The sequence below is a fragment of the Armigeres subalbatus genome, chromosome 2 (genome assembly GCF_024139115.2).
Source record: "Armigeres subalbatus isolate Guangzhou_Male chromosome 2, GZ_Asu_2, whole genome shotgun sequence".
Classification (NCBI taxonomy): Eukaryota; Metazoa; Arthropoda; class Insecta; order Diptera; family Culicidae; genus Armigeres; species Armigeres subalbatus.
The window spans coordinates 210,762,997-210,780,332 of NC_085140.1; the positions used below are offsets into that span (position 1 = coordinate 210,762,997).

General features: G+C 38.5%; 1 protein-coding gene across 2 annotated transcripts in view; it reads left to right on the top strand.

Annotated features, from left to right (window-relative positions):
• The first annotated feature begins 207 nt into the window (after positions 1–207).
• Positions 208–17,336, top strand: part of LOC134211582 (uncharacterized) — a 76,917-nt gene continuing 59,788 nt past the window's right edge. Inside the window, exon 1 of one of the 2 annotated variants that reach the window (XM_062688589.1) lies at positions 208–328. The gene's annotated coding sequence lies outside the window, so the exon portion shown is untranslated. The remainder of the gene's footprint in view (positions 329–17,336) is intronic. The other variant, XM_062688590.1, reaches the window with a different exon arrangement.

A 17,336-nucleotide genomic window follows, 5' to 3' on the forward strand; every position in this document is an offset into this window, starting at 1 on the left:
CGGGACCTGCTCGGGACAAGTGAGAATCCGAGGGATGCAATCTTTGTTCCAGGCGGTTTGGTACCCCGAAGGTTTGTTCAAAACAATTCATCTCTCTATGCGTGTTTGCTACTATTCTCTGCTCTCCGAATGTTTTCATTTATGATTTCCATGATGCATATCTTGCCCAACGATGCTTTCTCTTGTCATCAGTTCGAATCGAGAGGCCGCGCATTGAAGACGCTTTCGGGAAAACGTGCTTTTCCTTTACCTTTGCGGAGGGTGGTTTTGTGCTACTGGCTGCTGCAGCTAATAGTGATTGATCATGGTGGATGTGTGAGTGTGTGAGGTAAAAAAGCTCGAGGTTCTGCATTGGGATACGACATACAACAGTCAGTGATGCTGTGCGATAGATTGTGAATGATATCTAAACGATTCCAGTCGATACTACGATTTGGTGCGTTGGAAATGATGCCCTTATTTGCGGGAAAAGTGTTAGTCTGGATACATTGTAATCGTGGATGAAGGGAACGAAAAAGAAAAAAAAAGAAGGATGAGCCCTAATCAGACTGCCCACCTCCAACGCGGACTGTAGCATTAGGGTGAACTGAACTCATAGATAGACGAGTTTTAAGGGTTTCAGGAATTACGTCCCGCGATAGATTGTAATTTTAGTCCCTCATCCTTTATTTGTCATGCTTTTTGAATTTTAATATTCTTTTTTCTTATATAGACCGTTACGTTTCTAGAATCCACCCACTCACCTGGACCTTGAAAATAATAATAATAGTTTTCTATTTACTTTGGTGCAGTTTGCTTTGTTATTATCAAGATATTATTTGAAAGGAGCTCTTGCAGAAACGGAACCTAAACTACTACCCCAGGGCCGGATTTTGCCGGAAGTAGTTCCGGGGGCAGACGATTTTCGGGGGCCCCCTAAATGTATGGGAAAGGTTGATTTTCATGGCTATGCCGTCTCTTGGACTCCCCAAAATCAGGCCCCGTCTAAACACAAGAAAATTAAAAACATAAGTAAAATTAAAAGAAACGTTGGTAAAATTAAGAATTTTAGTTAGTGATTTTCAGTTGTAAGTATAAGACTATTAAATCCACCATTGCGAAAATGTCACTTCGGTAAAATCTTCAACAAGAGCAGACTTTTCAAAATAACATTTTACTCTCAAAACAGCTAGTTTATTTTACATTAGAGGTATTAACTAGTGATACTTTCAAAACAATAAATGACGTTTGCTTTCAATTCAAGAAAAGTCAAAATAAAAGTTTGCATTTATTCGAAATTAATTTCGTTTTATTTTTGTGTTTTTTTTTTGTTTTTTATTGCCTATTTTTTATAGATTTTTTTTTGCAGACAAATCGGGACATAGACATGAAGCTCCACCTCAATCCAAAGGGCCGATTTGTTCGACAAACTGTACCATCTACCGAATGAATCAACCAAAAATAAATGTGTTTTCCAATACTTACCTTGGTAGGGGAAGGGGGGCAATATGTCCTAGTTAAGCAAACACTGCTTTATTGTCTTATTTGTAACGATATTCCTGGGTATGTTTACATTGTGCATTAGTTAAACAAGATAGCTAATTGATGCCATTCAAAAATTGTCAAAAATCTCATGAGGCAAAACGCCTTTTAGCTGGCAGTTCCTAGGTAACAAAGCACTATGCGTCGGCAAATCAGCATTCTGGTATGGGTAGTGCGTGGAGACGCAAGTACATTGTAAGTTAGTGCCACTAGGGCGTTTTTCCTTGCCAAACTGTTAGATGTTCCTTCAAAATGTGGAAATTTTTCGGTTTCCGACCTTCCCATACACTATTTTGAAACGTTTTTAACCTAACCTACAAAATGTTAGATCTAGTTTCGTTACTACCATCTTAATGACGGTAAATATGAGGGAAACCACAAAGACGTTTTGCCTCGGGGAGTTTTTGGGCTTCTTCCCCTACGTTTATTTGGTCTACTGATTCTGGAGTCATCAGAGGTGACATTTACTACAGGTGTGGTGCAAGTGGATACAAAAAAGCAGAGTCGTTTCCCATGACTTGGTCGATTACACCATCCCCGGACGTTCACAAAAATGTTCCGAAGAAACTCATGAATAGAGCAGAAGAGTTTCGTATGTTGTGATCGCGTAAGTAATGCAGCATGGCCACACAGGATACCCTGCATGTCGGCAGGATCTGATCGATGATCCAAGCGTCGGAAAATATTGATGAGCATCTTTAATTTTTTATAATGGTTTGTTTTAATGGTTTCTTGATATAATGAACTTTATTCTTACCTTCAATTTCCTCAATTTTATTAGAAACACATCATTTACGAGCATTTTTTTTTTGCCGCAAACCAATGACAAACAAAGAAATAACGACAGTTCAGTTAGTTGCCATCAGATCTTTTTAAAAACAACGTTGCCGAATTTCATGGAAATAACATACTCATTCAAAAGGATTCTATCTTTTAAACGAAAAACTTCAACTCTTCAAATGACAGTTTTTTATTTATAAATCATTTCTCGAATTGAAAGTTTTTCACTCACATTAAGAGCTTCATTATTCAAATATACCAAAACTTGCTATAACTTCGATATGAAAGTGCAAAACTTTCAAAAACACATTTAAAGTAAATCGGAGATATGTGTGGATTTTTTTTATTATTTCACCGAAAATAATATTATTTATTTATTTCACGGAATTTATTATTTCACCGATTTTCTGTAGAAGAGTTAAAAATGTGTTTGCCAATCTGTTTGGATGATCCAAAGTTCATATAAAGGGCTCAAATTAATGTTTTATCTTGGGCCTGGTTTTCTGATTTAGACAACTTGCCCAAATTTGTGTTGAAACGGATAATTATAAACAAATGAAAAACGGCACCCATACAATAACAGAATTTAAATTTAAAAGTTGGTTGCCAAAGAAAGCATTTTAATTGCGAACAATAGAAAATGCTATGCTAATAAAAGAAATGTGACATTTTACTATTGAACTAAAATTACAAAGTTTGTGATAATACAGCCAACTCTTGATATCGAAGGGACCATCGATTTGTGCCATCGAGATAGAGAGAGAGAGATCAAAAAATGGAATAAGCATTGACATGGGTACTAGATCGAAAAATACTCGTTTCTAAAACGACAACAAAACAAATGTCTTTGCTTGTTTTTGATGGCTTTGTTACTGTCCAAAGATGGTCTAGTAGCCTAGACATTTGAATGTATCGACGGAGAGAGAATCTTGAATAAAATATGAACAGAGCACATCGAGATAGAGAGATATTGAAATGGAGAGGTTATCAAGATGTAAAAAGCAAAAATGTATGTAGGTTTAAGGGACCGTGAAAACCATCGAGATAGAGAGATATCAAGATATAGAACATCGAGATGTAGAGAGTCGACAGTAGCTCTCATATTTGATGAGCACCAATCATCAAAGTAGAGCCTACAAATAAATATTTTATTAACTCAATCCACATTGCTACATGGGTCTCCCTCAGGGCTCATGTTTAAGCCCCTTTCTTTACAATTTTTACGTCAGAGACATTGATGAATGTCTCATGCTAAATTGCTCGGTAAGACACCTTGCAGATGATTGTGTTGTATCAGTTTGGGGGCCGACAGCGGTTGATCTGCAAGGACCAATACAAGATACTTTGGACAATTTGTCTACTTGGGCTTTAAAGCTGGGTATCGAATTATCTCCGGAGAAAACTGAGATGGTTGTCTTTTCAAAAAAGCATAAGCCGGCAAAGTTCCCGCTTGATCTAATGAGTAAGACAATCACTCATAATATATCTTTTAAATACCTCGAGGTTTGGTTCGATTCCAAATGCACCTTCGGGAAGCACATTATGTATCTGACACAAAATGCCAAAAGAGAATTAACTTCATGCGTACAATAGCCGGTACATGGTGGGGAGCCCACCCGGCTGATTTACTTAGGTTGTATCGAATAACCATACTTTGAAATATGGTAGTTTTTGTTTTCAGTCCGCGGAGAAAACGTACATGCTGAAAATTGAACGGAATTAGTACCGCTGTCTCCGCATCGCGTTAGGTTGTATAAGCTCGATTCATACGATGAGTCTAGAAGTACTTGTGGGAGTACTTCCTCTTACCGATCGTTTCGCGGAATTATCACTCCGCTTTCTCATTCGTTGTGAGGTACTAAACCCATTGGTCATTGAGAATTTCGAGAAGCTGCTACCGGTACATGACGTTGGAGGTAGCCCCCTCTTCGGTTAACACCAATCGTGATAACTTCTCCTATTCCCACAGTTCCGCTGTAGTTTTTGATACAACCATGAAACAAGAGATTCATGAAATATCCGGTTCCCATCGTTCGATGGTGATACCTAGATTATTTGCAAACAAGTACGGGCATGTCAGCGCAAACAGAAGGTTTTTTACAGACGGATCAAAATTTGAAGATTCCACTGGTTTCGGTGTGTACAACAATTTACATAGCGCCACCTACAAATTGCAGAAGCCATGTTCAGTATACATTGCTGAACTAGCAGCTATATACTATGCACTGGAGTATATTGCAACACTTCCTGCTGAGCACTTCTTCATCTTCACCGACAGTCTAAGTTCTCTGGAGGCTGTTCGGTCGATGAAGCCGATTAAGAACTCAGTATATCTCTTAAGGGGATACGGAAATCATTGAGTGCTTTATCGAAACGCTCCTATACCATCACCATGGCATGGGTCCCTTCTCATTGCTCGATTCCGGGCAATGAGAAAGCGGACTCCCTGGCTAAGGCAAATCGCCTTTGATGATTTTTCAGCAATAGCTCATCAGGAGACCTTGATCAGTTGGCAGCGGTAATGAAAAAATGGAGACATGGGTAGATGGCTGCATTCTATTCTCCCTCAGGTATCGAAGAGACCATGTTTCAAAGGGTTGAACGTGGGACGTGATTTCATTCGAACCATGTGTAGACTAATGTCCAATCACTACTCGCTAAATGCACATACGTTTCGAATTGGGCTTTCTGGAAGCAATCTCTGTGTCTGTGGCAACTATTAGGATATGGATATGCACGTCGTGTGGGAGTGCGTCGAGCATCGTGAAACCAGGTCTGAGCTGAGTGAAACTGTCCGGGTCCGAGGCAAACAAATAAAACCCGTTAGGGACGTGTTGGCGGGCCTTATCTATCTTTTTTTGAATGAGATTGATGTTAGAATTTGAATCTTTGTGAGTCCCCTGTATGTAGCATTTCCCCTTAAAAGTGTCCTCTTCTTTTCGTTGTCTCTTATTTTTGTTTTGGTTTCTCTTCCATTACAGATCAATGCAAAAACCACCATCAAACCAAGTCAACAACATCGCAATCAATAATTTTAAAACCCTAAACCCCCTCCTATTCCTATTGTGTATTTGTGATCCCTAACCTCGAGTCAGTCGCGTGTACGTCGGCTACCCAAACTAACTCTAGTTGTAAGAATCACAAGAATTGTAAAATAAATTGTACAAAAAAACATATTTCCGGCTCCGTAACGCCAAATGGCAAATGAGCCTTCTAAATAAACGCAAGATTTAAAAAAACTCAATTCGCGTTTTGGAGTAAACAATAATCATTTTAGTTTCTCAATTCGTCGAACGTCTTAGATTGCTAATAATTAGTACTTTTAGCACTAAAAAATTTTGTTTTCCGAAATATGTTAAACCAAGAAGTCACATTTCTCAGAAAGCTAATATTCAATATTGGATCAGGATGGATAAATCATGGCCAAACATTGAAAATTAATTTAAATGTTACAAAATTATTCAGAAAAAGTTCTCTTGGATATCCTTGGATCAATAGTAGAGAGTGCGCCGTATGAAATTTGTTGCAGTATATGTGGTAATGGTGAGCTGGGTTCGGTTCCCGGCTGGTCTAGTATATTTTCGGATTAAAATTTTTCTCGACTTCTTCGGACATAGAATATCATCGAGTTAGTCTCATGATATACGGATACAAAAATGGTACCTTGGCTTAGAAACCTAGCAGTTGATAACTGTGAAAGTGTTAAATGAACACTAAGTGACTAAGTTGTGAAGCAGCAATATGCTTTGAAAAAGCCAACCACTAGAATATTACAAGCATTTTAGACAATATTATATAAAAAACGTTTCAAAACGACCGTAAGTTTAAAATTTCAGATTCTTTTAACCGCTGCATCTAGAGAAAGGTAACTCGTAGAATAAATTACTGCATACTTTTTCATTGAAAATTTTGTATACTTTTATAAAACCTCAAAACCAGAATAACTCAAATTAATGCACCAAACCAAAACCAAAACACCCCACCTTTTTGGTTCGGAACACCATTTTCTTTATAACTTTCTAAACGCAACGGCTGATCGTAATCAAATTTACTAGTGATCTACAAAGCTTTACTATCTATCGAATACAACAATTATTCTGCGTATGTCTTTTATAATAAGTACGTTTTTGGAGTGAAATGATAACATTTTAAAACATAAAAAAAAATCTTTTTCATCAATCATCATCAAACAATGAAATATAAAACCATATCGAAAAAGTTGTTATTTGTCGGTTTTATTTGAGGTTCATAAGAAATTATAAAAAATGTTTTTCAAAGCGTATGATTTTAACTTAACCTCATTTATTACTTAAAACTTTGATGAAGACACACACAAAACAATCTTTCATGAATTCGTGAACAAACAAGTTCATGGGGTATTTCGGGTCACGTTTTCTGGATCGTTCAGGAAAACGTGATTAGTGTTCCCGAATCCATGACTGAAACACGGTCAATTCCTGGTAGTTCATGAATTCGGGAACGCTTTTTTTCGTGCACAAAACGATCGGACAAACCGTTTCTGAGTTATATTTTTTTTTTTTTGAAAATGTTCGAAGAGATTTTGTCTAGCCCCTTTCAAAAGTAAGGCTAGACCCAAAATGGCTTTGTGTTTCAGGGAACCCTGATGCTTTTTTTTATTTTCATATCTTTATTGCTTGGAGCAGGGAAAAGCCCCTGGGAGTGGCAATCATTTGAATCACTTCTCCCAAAGGCATTAAACCTCCTCTTCTTTTCCAACCTCTTTACAATTTCGGTGCACTTCCAATGAGAATTCATTCTCTTTAAAGGAAGTGCAACTAGACATATGCTTTACAGCAGTAAGGTCAAATTACCTTCATATTAATTTTTTTTGTGAATGTTTACTGGCGGGACTCTGAATAGAGTAGAAACCTCTGCACCAGGCCTTTGATGATACCGTTGCATAATTCCGTTCGAAGCAGTTTGCCAGCCGTACACGGAACATGTCGTCCAAGAAGACGCTGTTGCAACTGAATCAGAGGGAATTACGTTCATAGATAGTCAGAGAGGTCTCATGCTAACTAACATCGTAATCGTTTGAAGTCATTTTTGTTATTTTCTTGTCAGAGTCACATTATTTAGCCAGTTTTTATGCTATTTAGACGTCTATTGTCATTGTACGCGTTCAAAATCAACCGAAGCAGTTTATCCGACTCACATGGAACATGCTGCCCAATGCTTCATCGTAGAAACTGAGACGGAAGTTTTTTATCAAATATAAGAGAGTGTTCAATTCCCGATTTATAAAAAAATTACAAGCTAATAACTTTTGAAGCAGTTTTCCAGCCGTACAAGGATCATGTCGTCCATTAAGACACTGTTGAACTGGCTCAAAAGACATTATATTTACAACTTTACTTTAATAGATATTCTCTCCCATTATCTCATTCTTAATTATATAGATTGATGTGTACGATATCATTTTTGTCTTTATGGTCAGAAGGTATGGGTTCCTCGAATTACTTTGTTTACCTAAGTTATTGGTTCTTCATGGTTTTTGTTCTGTGTCAATACTATCAAACACAATGTAAGTTATGTCTTGTAAAAAGTGGAAACTGTTCGTGCATTTGGTCTATTTTATTGTTATTCCTTTGTCAAGGTAGTCTAAGACTATTATTATGTTCTAAGAAGTAGCTTAATCGTTTCTAAACTGTCAATATCTATAATGTACTAATGATCAGCTATGAGTCAGCTATAGGATTCACTCGGTGGCAAAGTAAAGCTTCATCACGCCTATTCCCTACTATTAGTAAGAATTATCGAGATTGAAGCCGTCATAAGATTGTTCATAATATCATTATAATGTGTGGTATTTTTTATTATGGCTCTTCGAAGTGAGACATAACAAAATAAGACTGGCACCACGTTCCTAGTTTTAAAAAAACTTCTACTCAGTGAATCCAGTAGTCATTTCCCTACGAATGTCTTGAATACATTGTGTATCAATAAATGCCTAGCTAGCTAAGTATAAGCATGGCTACGACTCATCGTCACAGGGAACGCATCAGAAAAGTATTGCCGAAAAGAAGAGAACTCACATCATTATCACTGATGAAAAAGGCCTCTGCCTGACTGCACTACCATTCAAGCCTCCAAGACACGATGTCCGTTGGATTACATGCTTATGCCGTAAATTGGTGCGTCAATGCCAGATATGTAACGCGGCACCGAACAAAAATAGTCAACATGTGATACCACCACGACAGGATATGTCTTTGGTTGCCATATCAGTGCTAATGGCGTAAGCCGACCCACCGCGGCAAGGTAACATATCCGAGGGGAAGGCAAGGTCAAATTACTCTCATATTAATTGTTTTGATAAGATTCTGTTTCCTCCAATGGATTTCTTCAGGAACGACTTCCAAAATCAAACTGATGTACAAGATCCGTAGAGCTTTTTTGCTCTAAAGACTGATTGATAGTATGGATTTGATGTAGACTTGAGTTTAGTTTGCCTGTTTTATTCAGATTAACTTCATGTAATCCGATTAAGGTAATTTAACATTTTTCCACTGGGGCCAACCCGAGTTTAAACGAAGATGCGTATTCCAAATATTGATACCCATCTGACGTTTTTGCTAAATGAAAACTAATCGAAATATTTTTTTTTGTTGAGGCGAGAAACCACTGCGTCCACTAATTGAATTTTTTTGGTGCTAAAAAAACGAAATATTTCGACAACTCAATATTAGCTTCATTAAATTTGTTAATAGGATCAAATGTCTGCCAAGTCCAGAGTTGTTTTTGTTGGATTTTTTTCAATCCAAATAGTATTACATATTACTACCAACCAACCCAGAGAGGGTTTTTTTTTATCCGATTAGGTTCTATAGCTAGTCCGAACATCTACCACTTTCTTCAAAGTTGGATTTAGTTAAACCAATCAAGTCCAAATGTTCTTCAAACTACAGACCAAGTGATATTAGATTTTGATTGTCCATGATTTTTTGAAAGTGATTTCAAAATTCGATCATCCCACTTTAGAGTTGGGTTTCATTGAGTCTCCAAACCATGGACAGGTCAGCTCCATAGATGAAGTTGATCAAAAAAATAGCGACTCCGACCATCGACCGATCTGCTTCAGAGTTAGGTTCCATTGTCCCAAAAAATCGTTTTTTTTTGTTAAATTAGAAAGGCTTCACAATATTCAAACCAAAAAGTTCACGATTGTTGCATTAGCACATCAATGTGCCTCAAGCGCCCTCCTTAGCCGTGCGGTAAGACGCGCGGGTTCGATTCCCGGTGCCAGTCTAGGCAATTTTCGGATTGAAAATTGTCTCGACTTCCCTGGGCATAAAAGCATCGTGTTAGCCTCATGATATACGAATGCAAAAATGGTAACTTGGCTTATTAACCTCGCAGTTAATAACTGTGGAAGTGCTTAAGTGAACACTAAGCTGCGAGGCGGCTTTGTCCCAGTGTGGGGATGTAATGCCAATAAAATGAAAGAAAAAGAAGAATGTGCCTCAAAACTAGCTTGTATGTTCCTCGTAGAAAAAAAACACAAGCGACGTATGCAAAGATTTCAATACTCAAGTTCAAACAAAACATCTAAAAAAAGAGGTCCGCCCATACCTTCATCCTCAAATTGTAGTCTACCCTAATGCAGTATCTCCTCAGTGCTATGAATGTGTAAAATACATGTTTATTTACATTTAAGCTAGTGTATGTTGCTGGAAAAAAGCTTAAAGAACGAGACACTGAGCGACGCTAAGGCCGTGCTTCCTGTTTTGTAGAAGGAGTACAAGTAGTAAGACAAGGCTAATTTTTGCCCTTTAGCAGCCATCCAGAGTGAAGTACCATACGGATGGTATGGGTTCAGCCAGCATACACAGTATAGGGCATTAATTCACCTTTTCGATGCATGTTGGTACACATGTAGCTATGTAGAGTCAATATGCGGTGAACTGGAGTGATGCAGTATTAAGGAAACATACTATGGCTACAGTATAGCATAAACCGTGGGAGTACCTGTTAGAGCTATTATTTCTCACCACCTCAAGAGCTTTTTTTTCCTATTTGCGCCCAGTAAGACCTTCCCACCATCGCAAACTCAGCATGGTACAGCATGAATCACACAGTTGGTTTGCACTGGTTGTGTTTGTGAGAAAGTTTCTATCTTCAAACATTGTGAGTAGAGGGAAAAGAAGGAATAATTCTGCGTGTTTCCGACTGGTTTGTATTTGGTTGACTACTTTTGGGGAGAAAACTAAAAAGTACTATTAGATAAACGCGCTAAAAACACAATTTTAGCCACTGTGCATTTTTTTGTCTTTATTAAGGTGTTCAACACCGAGCCACTGTGCAGTGGTTGGAGTGTATACCATCCTTTATCACATTTGAAACATATGTTTGCTTGGAGACTCATTCAAATCAGTCTACAGCATACATACGATGTTCATGACCTGAAAATAGCACGTAAAAATATTTGAACATTATTATGATACCAAAATTGCACCAACACAAATAGCTCCAATAGCCTCTAACCTAACAATAGGCTCTAACCACGGAGTGAAAAAATATTTCCGATGCTTCCCCCGATGAACAGCAATCAATCAGTCCAACCTATCCCTGCTTTGTGCCAATTTGCTAATGCCGGGTTTTGGCCCAAGTAGCGAACCCAAAATTAAACAGCTCCCCCAATAAGGGATTGTCTGCTGTAAACGATAAAGGCCGATGCCCACGTAACGTTTTTTCAACGTCACGTGCTCGCAGCGTTGAAAAGACGCTTCGTGGGCTTCGGCCCTAAAGAATCAACATCAGGCCCAACTACAGAATCGGTTTTCATCGAAGCGATTAAAAAGGGCGGTTTTCAAAACGAATAGCGAATATAGCGTTTATGAGCGGGAACAGAAAACAAAAAAACGGATGGAGCTGCCATTACCAACCGCCCCCCACTCTAGATCTCGGGGCTAGTTAAGTCATTGATGTTGGTCGCAGTCAAGAGTTGAATTGAGAGCTTATTTTCAGTAAAAACGTAATTTTCAGAACAATGCCATTCTTGGAGAAATCTCCTTTTCGATGAAGTGTCGAGGAAATGTTGTTTTCGGACAAAATTTTGTTCGAGCAAATGTTGTTTTCTGGGTCATGTTATTTTCGGAAAAACTATATTTTCGAGGAACGATATTTTCGAAGAAATGTTATTTTCGAAGAAATGTTGTATTTGGTTGACTACTTTTGGGGAGAAAACTTTTGAAATGTATTACGCGTCTCCATTTATTAACTATTTAGTAGATATTTGTTGCTTGCTGATTGTTAATATTCCATAAACTTGCAACATTTTACCTACACAAAACTAGGAAAATCGTGTAATATTATGTCATTCAATATCGGCATATAAAAGCATAGCACACGACGTATTACTACAGTAGAAAATCTTTGTTATTAAAATATTTCTTCGAATTGTTCCGATACGTCAAACATAAGAAAATGCTTATAAACAATCATCATATTAGGTTAAAGTTTAGATTCATCATCTACATATCAGTAACATTTTTATTTTCATTTGAAAAATCATATATTTGAATAATTCACGCATCACGCGTTTGCTGCATCGTGCGTTGAATTTAAATAATTCTTAATGCAAATTCAAGAAATTCGACAATGACATCATATGATGGTATCATCTAAAGGCTGGCATTCCTTAATCAATAACTTTACTTAATCAAACTTTACTCAAGAATAGCGTTGCTAGACCAATCAATTGGAACCCCATTCTTAGTGACGATGTGTCGGCTAGAGTTTAAGAAGCATCTAAACTGTTCTAAAATCTACTACAAACAATACGAAGGGTTCACCCTACAAACAAAGACTTTTGACACCCTGATGGTAAATCAGGTAATAATGTTGTACAATATGACCATCAGCTTGTAGAGGTAATTTGTTAGATGTCGAATTCTGAATTTAATTGTAGTGAGCGATAAATAAAATTTTGAATCAGTTTTATGATGTACAAAAAAAAAATGGAATTCATCTATATCAAAAAGAGGAGCATCAGTTAAATATCCTTCAGATTTGTTAATACAAACTAAATTTATTATAACTGATAAGAGGTTGAATGCCCATGACGAAAATCAAATTGCTCATCAGCAAAAAAATGATTTCTTATTGTTATAAGACAGCATTCTATTCAAAATCATCTTTTCAAACAGTTTGCTCGTTGAAGACAGCAAACTGATTGAGCGATAACTAGCAACCTCAGCTGGATTTTTGTCCGGCTTCGAAATTGGATCAACTTTGGCGTTTTTACACTTATTTGGGAAATTATGTCAATTGGAAACATCGGTTAAATAAATTAACCAAAAAGGATGAAGAGCTTGCAGGAAGTTTTGTAGAAAATACCGTTGACATCCGGGGCGTTTATATTTTTAAACTTGCTTTATGTTCACGGCTTTGCTTGTGATTGAAAAATAAATTTTGCAATTCTATTGTCTTATTGCAGCATCAAACCCACATAAGTAGGAAGATTGAAAGATAAATCGATACATAGATGCAACTCGGTGTGTACACTGTGACCGGTTTCTCAACAGGGCGGCTGTACTTGTTTGTCTTTGTGTTCGACTTGGTTTTATTCTGTTTTTACACTGTTACAAAAAATAATCGGTTGTACTACAACAAAATGATAAATGAAACTCTCGGGCCTTCTTTCTTCTTACTGCTTCATTCTACTTTGCCTTTTTTCCCTTTCCTTTTCTTCTATCTTCCTCCTATCTCTTTCTTTTTCCTTTCCTCTTTCCTTTTTCTTCCTCCTCCTTTCGTCTCCCTTATTCATTCTTATTTATTCCTTCTTCCTTTATTTATTCTTATTTTTTTCATCTTTATTCTTTATTCTGCCTTCAGCCTTCTGAAGAACATTCCATTACATAACTCTGTTTGCACTTAGTAAGCTAGGGACACGGCAGGTATTTCCGTTGAAATCAACGAAAGCAACGTCCATTTGCTAGAACTCCATTTTAGCAGAAAGTTTCTCCTGAGCTTACGATTTGGTATTGATGAGTTTGGCTAAAAAGTGTCTCTTTTATTGGATTTTGAGACTATGATGAAAAGACGAAAATGTCTGCCTTAACCCTTCTATTCGTTTCATGAAAAACAATTCTCCCCATTTGACCGATAACATTCCTACTCCCTATAATCGCCTCCTTAGAACAGAGGACATGTGTTCCAAATTTGGTAAAAATCGGATGCGAGATTCCAAATTCAGGATGCTCCCACTACATCTGCCTTTTTTCAAACTCTCTATAAGAAGCTACCCTCAATTGTTCGTTTTCTAATCAGTACCCCTTCCCCTTTTCTTAATGACTTTAACACTTCCTGCCAAATTTGGTTGGAATCGGTCCAGAAGTTCAGAAGTTACACTGAATTGCCAGTTTTAATGGATAATACCCCTCTCTCCAAAGCCTCAATCTTTCACCAATTATCATCCCATGAAATCGTCTCCTCATAGTGAATATGTGTATAAAATTTGGTTGAAATCGGTCCAGGGAGTTGAAAGTTACACTGAATCAAAAGAAATGTTATCCTTTGAATTGCTTGGAGCCTTATTCCATGAACGGTGTTTGGCATTGAAGTAATCAATTACGATAAATTTATTGTTTGCTAATCTGATTAAATTGATCTCAATTGATTATCTTAAAGATGCTCAAACCATGGGGGTATGTGGCTGGACCATCAATATCACATTGCTGCCCATTGCATTGAAAAGGTAAATAGGCAGCAGTGAAGGAAAATTGTCCAAAATTTGTTTCAACAGAAACACTTAAGGTTTCAAACATTTTAATTTCAAATGAAGAAAATAATTTATGTTTGATTCGTCAATTAGGGCCGATGCTCACGCTCAACCTGCGTGTATGCCTCGTCCACACTTTTTTTTGTCTTCCTAAGCAATGGAGGGGGAATCTGCTCAACACACATCCTGGGTTGTCCATGAAGTGCGGGGTTAGGGCCACCACCAACGAGGGAGGCAGGACTGCATCCCCGACCCGCTAAACCGTTTCCATTGCCGCCAAGCCTATCGTCCCTTCGGTACAACCAGAAAGTAATGCTTCAAAGGGGGGCCAGTGCATAACGCACCCACAAGGTTAGCTGCGTGTCCTTGCAGCATCGAACATCGTGACTCGCTTTTTTAGAACAACACCATGGTATCGTGCCAGCGCTTTGCCGGCTTTCCAGGTGGCCTTACCACGCCCTATGTCCTCGGAAGGTGGGAAGGGTCGACTTCGCGCCGGCTTCCCTCTGCACGACTGGTATCAAGAATGATGATGCCGCGTGCACCCCAAATTGACCTCTTTGCGATAGGGCCTATTCGCCAGCACACAGAGGGACTTTCCGACGCGGTGCCTACGACTGCCCCAGCCTTGACGAGGACCCCTTTCCGTCCTCGGGCTCGGAACCCGCCCGGTTGACCGACGCCGCGAAAGCGACGATACCATGTTGTTCTTCACGCGGCCACTTGCTCGATAAAAGGATCGAGTTCGACCACAGGACACTTGTATGACCCATGAAGCCGACTCCGAACCCTTGGACCACCTCTTGTTTACGCCTGAACTAGCCATTTCTCGAGTCCACGCGCCACCTTCTGTGTAGCTCCGAGACGATTTGGAGGATAGCCGATAGAACGGCGTTCCAGCGAACTTCATCTTTACACATCCTCCGGACTAGGTTGTCCGGGGTAGTGTCCAGACGACATGTGGCAAGCATGTGGTACTGCATTGTGCGAAAACGCGGGCACACGAACAACACGTGTTCCGCCGTTTCCTCTAAACCTACGCACACCAGACACTCGGGCGAGGCCGAGTGTCCGAACCGGTGTAGGTACTGTCTGAAGCAACCATGGCCTGTAAGGACCTGGGTCAGGTGGAAAGTGATTTCCCCATGGCGCCTCTTGACCCACGTACCTATCTCCGGTATCAACCTATGTGTCCATCTACCCTTAGTGGAACTGTCCAACGCACGCTGCCATTTGACCATTGAGGCCAACCTGACAGTCCTACGGATGCCTCTCGTGCCGCGCATTTCGAAGCACTCTATGTCTTCACCGATAACGATGTCAATAGGCAATAAATAGCAATAAATCTCCAAAAGTAAAGAAATTACGAACTTGGCGTCTTTGACAAAGTTTTTCAGAAGGACTTTTGCTACAACTCTCGCGAAGACATATACCTTCCATGTTGTAAAGTGGAAAAAATAAATTGTTCATCTCACTTTTAAGGGGGTTGATCATAAGGCTTAATACCAAAATAATATGATAAAATATCTCGAAGACGCCATTAGGCTAAATCGTATAATAAAAGTACTATTAGATAAACGCGCTAAAAACACAATTTTAGCCACTGTGCATTTTTTTGTCTTTATTAAGGTGTTCAACACCGAGCCACTGTGCAGTGGTTGGAGTGTATACCATCCTTTATCACATTTGAAACATATGTTTGCTTGGAGACTCATTCAAATCAGTCTACGATGTTCATGACCTGAAAATAGCACGTAAAAATATTTGAACATTATTATGATACCAAAATTGCACCAACACAAATAGCTCCAATAGCCTCTAACCTAACAATAGGCTCTAACCACGGATTGAAAAAATATTTTCGATGCTTCCCGATGAACAGCAATCAATCAGTCCAACTTATCCCTGCTTTGTGCCAATTTGCTAATGCCGGGTTTTGGCCCAAGTAGCGAACCCAAAATTAAAAAGCTCCCCCAATGAGGGATTGTCTGCTGTAAACGATAAAGGCCGATGCCCACGTAAAGTTTTTTCAACGTCACGTGCTCGCAGCGCTGAAAAGACGCTTCGTGGGCTTCGGCCCTAAAGAATCAACATCAGGCCCAACTACAGAATCGGTTTTCATCGAAGCGATTAAAAAGGGCGGTTTTCAAAACGAATAGCGAATATAGCGTTTATAAGCGGGACCAGAAAACAAAAAAAACGGATGTAGCGGCCAATTACAACCCCCCCCCCCTCTCTAGATCTCGGGGCTAGTTAAGTCATTGATGTTGGTCGCAGTCAAGAGTTGAATAGAGAGCTTATTTTCAGTAGAAACGTCATTTTCAGAACAATGTCATTCTTAGAGAAATCTTCTTTTCGATGAAGTGTCTGTTTCGAGGAAATGTTGTTTTCGGACAAAATTTTGTTCGAGCAAATGTTGTTTTCTGGAACATGTTATTTTCGGGAAAACGATATTTTCGAGGAACGATATTTTCGAAGAAATGTTATTTCTGAAGAAATGTTATTCTTTGAAATTTTTTATGTTTTTGGGCAAATGTTTTTTCTTGAGAGAATGTTATTTTCGTGCAATTGCCACTTTCTGGGAAACGATATTTTCTACAGTAAATGTTATTTTTGAGGAAAAGGTATTTTCGGGGAAATGTTATTTATGATCAATATTATCAATTCAGAGAAGTGTACAATATCAAAGAATTATATTAACAGCGAAGACAAAAACCTACGATGCGCCATCAAAGTAAAAGGAAAATACTATTGAAGTATTTCATAAATTCAAATTTATTGCGTCGTAGAGAATTAACCCGAGCTACTCTCACTTGTCTAATACGAATTGCGTCGTAGATTTGTGATTTTCATCAAATCAGCCAACCAAAAAAACGGGTAAGACGTCGTAGGTGGGAATTGCGTCGTAAAAATAGGTTCAATTCAATCTGTGTTCTCACAAAAGTGGAGTGCTTGCTTGGTCGTAATTAGATCATTACGACCAGATTGATAATTTCATTGAATTGGAAATCATTTCAATCTGTGGTTTTTTAAACAAAACTCGATGTTTAGAACTTGTCTAGATAAAATAAATCGTTCTGCCTTTCTCGTACAACAAAGTTGTACCGAAAGGCTATCATTTCACTCCAAAATCGAACTTTTTATAGGAGTCTCGGAGACCCATGATGTTATATACCAATCGACTCAACTCGTCGAACTAAACTAATGTCTGTCAGTCCGTGTGTTTGCACATGAAAACCGAACAACATTAGCCATTGCGTTAGAAACAAAATATTAGCCAAACATTGGTAAT